The following is an 8153-nucleotide window of genomic DNA, read 5'->3' as shown; positions in this document are numbered from 1 at the left end:
ATGAAAAACGGCTGTATCCTGCACTCATACAAAGCAGAAGCCACAAAAGAGTTTGCGTGCTTACTATAAGTCTGCGTTTCATGTGCTCATTGATATCATGGTTGGTATGAGGCAAGTATACAAACACGAGTAATGAGAGGCTCGTAAGAGCTTGTAGTCGGAAAAAAATACTAGTATCATGGTTTGGGGTAAGGTCTTTTATTGAGTGTCTAAATGCAACACAGACATCTGCGCACTCATCTTCACTTTCAATCAATCACATTTTATTTGTATAGCCCATATTCACAAATCACAATTTGTCTCATAGGGCTGTCCTTTACCCTCAACAAGAGTAAGGAAAAACTACTAAAAACCCTTTTAACAGGGTAAAAATACGTAGAAACCTCAGAGACACGTGAGGATCCGTCCCCCAGGACGGACAGAAGTGCAATAGATGTCAAGTGTAGGAGAACATCATCAACATTAAAGTTTTCAGCAGCATTGATGAGGGTAAACATGTCTGACATTTTATCAATCAAGCTACCTTAAAAGCAAGGAGCAGGTTAAAAATAAATACTAATAAACAGGTTTAAATACACAATGGGCAATAAAAAGGTGCCTCCACAGGTGGTTGCCCAACACAGCTTCTGTGGAACCATTGATCACAAGGTGTGCAAGCAATCTGGAAGTAGAGAAAAGAATCTGTATGGCAGTACCATAAATAAGACGTGCATCAACTGAAAGTGCTTAAAATCTGCCTTACCCATTGCACATCTGTGTCATATGAACCACACGCTCGGCATAGGTTGGTCAAATCATCTGTTCATGAAACATAGTTATGTTATTTTTTTCCTAATGAATAGCTCACGTTTTACAATAGCTAATAAAAACAAATAAGGGACAAACCTGTTTCTTTGATCAGCCGTTTGCCTATCTGCGTCCTCATCCTTAAAATGGAAGACTTGTCAAAAACGTCCTCCATGTCCTCTTCATTAAGAATCATGTCTGCTAACTGGAACAAGAAACAAGTGGAAAAGACAGGGATGCGTAAATGGTCCATTTATTTCTGAACGTACTGATCAAGCACCTTCACTTACTTTACACACAATAACACCACATGAGGTTGCATCAACTTGTCGAGCGTGTGGTACTGTTTGACTGGACCAGCGTGAGCAGTTGTGGCCCCGCAGCATAGGAATAATTAATAGCACGTTCAAAATTCTATGAACACCCTCCACACCAGGGCCCCCCTTACCTGGTTACTGCAGTGCATTTTTGTAATGCTTCCTCGCTAGCCTAAAATGGATCAACATAAACGGACTGCCTCTTTTTAGGATACATCACCTGGACAAATTCGAAAATCAACAAGGAATTATTCTAACAACAGGAGCTGTATGTTGTGATTATAGCCAAAGCCCCTTACAGTTAGTGTCCAGTGATGGTGCTCGCAGACAGCTCCAATCAGGACATCACAATCCAGGGGATCTATCTGCATTCATGCAATATAGAACAGAGAAAATCAAACCGGTTCTCTCAGTAGCAATTTGCTCTAATATTAAGATGCAGAATAAATAAATCATATGACCAAGACAAAAAAGGCCTACAAGTGAAGGAGCATGATTAAAAAGATCCTCCCTCATATGCAGTGTAGTCACATTTATCACTTACCTTCCTCAGTCCTTTATTTTTACCTCTCCAAATGTCCGTCATTTGGAAGGAGTCAAGTAGATATCCCCTGCCTCTGAGAACTTACACAGCGCAATCGTTAGGTGCAATCAAATTTGAACCCACTTCTAAATAAAAAATCCAAATGCTGAAAACTTTGCTTACTTCACTTTCCACAAGTGCATCTGGACGAAGGTGTTCCTGGAGGTTCCGTGTAAACAGTTTGTAAGGGCCTGCTTTGCTCGACAACACCTCCGGCTTTTTCCCAACCCAAATGTTGTGTACCACTATGTAGAAAAAAGTTGACATATTACTTGCAATAAATATTAGCAAAATAACTTAAGTCATAATTAGCTATTACCTGTTTCCAAAATGTCTGAAGGGACACACACTGTTGCAGATAGGGGTGACGGTGAGGCGGCTGGAGATGAGGTAGAGGCGACTGGACATGAGGGTGACAGGGCTGGAGATGATGGGGCTGGAGATGAAGGTGAGGCCACTGGAGATGAGGGGGCTGGAGATGAGGGTGAGGCGACTGGAGATGAGGGGGACGGGGCTGGAATTGAGGGTGCTGGAGCTGAGGTTGAGGCGACTTGAGATGAGGGTGAGAGGGACATTGTGGATTCGGTCATCCATTTGTGGGGGATGCGCGGCGTAGGCTCAATATATGGGCTTAATTGGTCAATGTTGACTTTATGAATGACTTTACTTTTCGGCGTGACTAGATCTGCGTTTTTCCCCTCCAATTTCACGATCGTGAAGGGGCAGAGTATGGAGGTCTCCATTCCCCCCCCCCCCCCCCCCCTTTCTCTGCTCCTGGCGTATGTTTGCCCTCATCACCTTTTGGCCAACTTTAAAATGGTCGTCATGACCCATCTCCTCTCTCTTTCTCTTGATCTTTTCCCTTACTTTCTCCATGTTGGCTTGAGCCCTTCTGTAGTGGGCAGGGAGGCTCTTGATTCCAACAGGTTCGGTCTCCTGGGCAATAAGAGCCTCCACACCATCATTTGTCACCTCTGTCAAGAAACACATCAGAATGTTGAGTTACAGCAGCCATGAAGTGAAACATCCTAAATCCAGTTTTTCCCAAAATACACACATTACATGTGTACTTTCCTACATACCAAATACTCCTCGGGAACCTCCGTAGTGTACCTGGCCTCACGTCCAAACATGAGGAAAAAGGGGGAGTATCTGGTGGTCAATTGCTTCTTTCATCCTTAAAGCAAAAAGGGTTGCTTAGAGGTGGCCATCCCAGGTGTTTGGTTTTTCCCCCACCAATTTGGTCAAGGTCCTGTTAGGTCATACACACAACATTGAGACATTAAGATTGCAATGTGAAAAAAGTCATAAACTGACATATACCATACCTCTGAATAGTTCCATTCATTTTTTCCACCAAGCCGTTGGTCTGGGGGTGGTAGGGAGAGCAGAGACTTCTCTTAATGCCAAGCTTCTCACAGACATTATAGTTGAGCTGAAAGAAAAGTGGAAACATTGATATTGAGCCCATAACATTTATGATACAGTGCCGCAGCTAGCTATTTTGGTGCCCTAAGCATAACTCCTTTATGATGCCCCCCCCCCCTCCCCTTGAATAAAAAAGGTTTGTTTCTAACAGTTTTACATTTTATTAAAACGATAAAGGAAAATCTAATTGGTAAACCCAGTACACAGAACAGCCAAAACATACACACAAGTATTGAGATGTGCAAAATCTTCGTAGAAATTAAATAGTCATCCATAAATACAAACTTAAAAGCAGAAGTATACAAGTGAGCAATTTTCTTCAATAAAGCATAGATTTAGAAGCAAACAATTCACACCATCATAACTTTTTTTGAGCGATTAAATACATCTCTTGTTCTGCCTGTTTTGTGATATACAGGCCTAAAAAGGTGCCTAATATTTCTATACTGAAATAATATCGGTATTATAATTGTAAGCTATTTTATTTAATGACGTTATTGTTGAGGGTTGAGTTGTATTTCCTGTTCCAAGCGGGTTGTTGGTAGTGACTCTTATTTTGAAAGGGGGTTTTAAAGTAAATGCGATCTGTGATGATATGAGTTAAGTTGTAAAATGAGGGGAGAATAAACGGGTGTGCTGTCCCAAACGCATGACCTGCTCTAGTGTCCCCAAAACGAGCGGCTACATAATTATTATAACTGATGATTTTCCAGTTGCCTATTTTTTGATGCCCCCTCAGGACTTTGTGCCCTACGCACAGTGCGTAGTGTGCGTTATGGGAGCGGCGGCGCTGATGATACAGATGGCATGAGGAGTTCTTACCGTATTAACAAATTCTCTTCCTTGGTCCGTGAGAAGCCTTTTTGGAGCACCAAACTTATAGAAGAAGTCCATAATGCAGTCTGTCACCTCAGCAGCACATTTGGTCCTCAATTGATAGGCCTCTGTCCATTTGGTAAAGTAGTCAATCATGACACACTGGTGTACTGGTGGCCATTTTTGGTCGGTGTCAGTTTTCCAACCAGATCCATCCCAACAAGCTCAAGTGGCTCATTTACCTGAGGAAAGAGAACATGTTATGGAAATGTGTTGTTTTTCCAAGATAAGATGTTATTTCAGGGCAGTCACCTGAATTGGGACGTAAGCCTTCTTTATTTTGAGGACATTCCTTCTGGCCTGGCAGGGAGGACACTCCAATACCTTAACAAATGTGGGGAATCATTAAATGAAAAAAGAATCAAATTGAATATGAAATAGAATGTGTACTTTACTACACCATGAACAGAAGTTACTGACAAAATTAATTCAAGCTCACCCATTTCCATATGTCCTCTTCCATCCCAGGCCAGTAGTATCGCAAGAAAATGGCATCCTGTGTTTTCTCCATCCCGCAATGGCCTCCATGCTCGCTCGCATGGAAGGCCACAAACACATTGTTTGCCTCCTCTGGTGACATAACTACTTTGGCGAGATACTCGCCCTACTTCCTTCTACGGCATACATAGTAAAGCTGCCCATCTGAGGGTCATGATGATATTAGTAACTCCACATCAGTGCCTTATTGTTTGGAAAGACAAGGCCACAACTTACCCTTGAAGATGTAATTTTCACATCTCCTCTTTATGGTATACCGCTCTTTGGAGGATAAACCTAAAGGATAGGCATTATGCCTCAGGAAGTCTTCAATTTCCCTGACCATTTTACTGTCCATTCTAACTATCTAACTATGTGTCCCTGACTAAACTGTTACTAATCTGAATATTACCCTGTGCTAATTTATGCCTACTGCTACTTGTCACGGACATGGTGAGGACCCAAAAGCAGCACAGGCAGACTAGCTGGTAGACAGGTCCAGTGGGGGGCTGTGGAGCCACAGAGCCGAGCAGGAGCGTAACCAGGAGGGAAAAGGCGAAACTCGTGGTCGAAGGCAGAAGGCTGAGGTAATGTCCAGGGCAGAGACGAGGTAGGCAGGTCAGGGGTCGACGAGGTCGGCAACAGGTGAACAGTCCGGGGAAAATACGCTGGAAGTCAGGCATAACGCACAAGATCTGGCACTGAAGCAGAGACAGGAGCAGGATTAAATACAGCCAGGGCTGACACAGGTGTGAAGAGTTGGCCTGATGAGGAGGTGTGGCTGACTGGCAGAGTGGAGCAGAGACAGGTGAGTGGAAAAATACTGGCAGGCAGGAGATGAGCAGACTGTGACACTACTCAAATCTATCCTATATCTAATATCTACAATTATCGATCCTATATCTGCAATATGTGTCTATACTATCCCTGCTGTAAATACTCTAAATACTTTAACTAAATACTTTAACCTTGCCTCAACAATCTACCAAACTCTATCACTTTCTCAATTCTCTAAAGCTATTTGTAATTCTCTCTCTTTCTTTCTCTCGCTGTCTCTCTCTGAATCTCCTTACTCGCTACAAATCATGTAAGCTGAAAACACATATATTTAGGCTTTGCCACCAACAGGTGACTTTGATTGAGCGTGTGTGAAATTACGTTCCTAATTATTTTTCCAGTGCTTGTATAATTATAATTAGCCAAACGTTTACACAAGTGTCAAATTAGTATCAAAGTCAGTGGCGGTTTTGGGCACGATTGAACCGCGCAGCCGCCCGGGCGGCACCTTCTCATGTCAGGTGGGGGGCGGCACGAGCCCTTAAAAAAATTAAATAAATCATAGATAATAGCGAACCGCTTCGCGGGCCAGAGAGACCCGCTAAGCGGTTCTCTATTATCTATCATAGATAATAGAGAACCGCTTCGCGGGCCAGAGAGAACCACGAAGCGGGCCAGATGATGAATGTGCCGCCGTGGGCGGCTGCCCGTTTCGCCCGTTCCCCAAACCGCCACTGACATGGATGGCATTTGTATTAAATTAAAATGTTTGTGATGTGCTAATATGTTAACTGGTGAACATAAGCTGGGGAGCCTTTATAAAACCTCTTGGCCATGTATTCCTTACTTACAGTTTAATTTAATAGTATTTGTATTGTGTTGGAATTTCCACCTGTGTCTGATGAGGAAACGGAGATAACTAACAGATGACCCAAACAAATCTTAAATGGTGTGGCTATTACTTACCATAAAGGTAAGTAATAGCCACACCAGCATGTATACGTGCTTCATACCAACCATGATATCAACGAGCACAACAAACGCAGACTTATAGTAAGCACGCAAACTCTTTTGTGGCTTCTGCTTTGTATTAGTGCAGGATACAGCCGTTTTTCATGATGTCGTGCGTGTGCTAAGCACACGGGCGCAGCGGTGTCCAAATGTGTGACGTGTGACCGATAACTCTGAGTTTACGGTTACATTTTGACTGTCACAAGCTAACCTGGGCGTGTTCCCTGAAACAATAACGCATGTTAAGTTGTGCACAGGCTTCACAGTGATAAAAGCATACAGGTGAATCTATTAATCACTTTGATCAGTGGTACAGTGGACAGTGCCATTGTCACTATGTTTATTTTTATGTGGACCACAGCAGATCGATTCCTGTGGTGGGATTTTTTCACATTTATATTTTGCCTCGTCACACATGTGTCATGTTGACAACACACTCGACACACTTCGGACAGATCATCTGTTGATTTCACACAGATAAACAACACTTGACTTACAGAAGCTGCGACAAACCAACACACCCGTTCTGTGATGAGCGTTTGGCTTGTTTTCATTCTCCGATGACAGAACCTGATCATCGACAACAGCGAGAACATCTTTTAAAATCCCGTCCACTGACTTTAACCAGCAGCCACAGGAGGACACGTGAAGCTCCACACGTCCATTAGAAGCACGTTCACCAACTTAACTCATGAAAACACCGCTCGAGCTTCCGCCTTGTTGATGTGAGGGATGTTTACATGTAGCACTTGTTTGGCGTGTGCGCGTTGTAATGATCACCAGCGACAAACAAAAGCACTTCGAGTGGAGCTGGTGACGCGTGTGTGTTCTTCAATGCTCCCTGTGTCTCCTATGAAGAGGAGCGTCAGATTTGTAAAACGCGCAATGTTTATTTCAGTGACTCGGTGGTGTAGTGAAATCGTCATCAGGCTTGAAGCTTATAGTGTTTCAGCTTGTTGTTTCGAATCCCGATCAAGGATTTTTTACTATTTTTTTTTTTTTTACCATTTAAATGTATATTTTGGTCTCAACATGATGCTGACACGGACACATGAACTCGTGAAGGGTTTTTGTAGGATTTTTATTTCAGCAAGACCTTCAGCTGATCACCACACTTCCGCGCTTTTTGAAAATGACGAATCTGCCACCGGCTTTGAAAAACAGCCTCACCATCTGGAATGTCGCCAGAAGCCATGCCCGCCAGTTAATGAATAATTATGTTTTGTTCTAAAAAAAAAGTATTATGCTCTAAAAATAGTGGTTTTCAAACTTTTTACACTGAGTACCACCTCAAATAATATTGGGCTCTTAGACAACTAACACCATCATAGACCTTTCTGGGTACCACCAAGATAAAGGATTTAATATTACAAGCCACATGATGCTCTCATTAGTTTGTGACATTCCACAGGCAAATCACAACATCAGGCATCAAGTCCATTGGCAGGATGTCATCCGCCCTTCTAGAAGCGGTTTTGGTTCTTGTTGCTACCGACTAAAATAAACAGTAAAGAAGTTTTGAATGTCTAAAATGTGCTGTAATAAACAACACATTATATAACTTGCAGAAACAAAAAGCTAAAATGTGACATAATCACATATTTATATTTATACTTCAATCTTATACACCTTAAATTATTGTTGGTCACTGATACACATACCCTTTGAAGATGAGCTGGAAAGTTGAAAATGGTTGGCACAACACCATCTTTAAGCCGGACAGTCTGCCCCGTCCTGTCAAAGTCCTCTCTCCTGAAGTGCTCACTGCACAACATGGTCTCACGAACGGTTCGTAAGATATCTTACTAAAGACGCAATGTAAAAATATCCGTACAGATCTGATGAAATGCTCCAAACGACCAGTGCGCCTGCGCAGACCTCTGCCGTGCTCTCGCTCT

General features: G+C 42.7%; 1 long non-coding RNA gene across 1 annotated transcript; it reads right to left on the bottom strand.

Moving 5' to 3' along the window:
- Nucleotides 1-486: 486 nt before the first annotated feature.
- On the bottom strand, nucleotides 487-1250 carry LOC133965941 (uncharacterized). The gene is made up of 4 exons (XR_009923904.1): nucleotides 1077-1250; nucleotides 886-991; nucleotides 743-798; nucleotides 487-661 (listed from the first exon to the last, which is right to left on the bottom strand). It is a non-coding gene; the product is annotated as an uncharacterized LOC133965941 (long non-coding RNA).
- Between the last annotated feature and the right edge of the window lie 6903 nt (nucleotides 1251-8153).

Source organism: Platichthys flesus, chromosome 12 (genome assembly GCF_949316205.1).
Source record: "Platichthys flesus chromosome 12, fPlaFle2.1, whole genome shotgun sequence".
NCBI lineage: Eukaryota > Metazoa > Chordata > Actinopteri > Pleuronectiformes > Pleuronectidae > Platichthys > Platichthys flesus.
The sequence above is the reverse complement of the archived record's forward strand: the minus strand, read 5'-3'. Positions and strand labels throughout refer to the sequence as shown.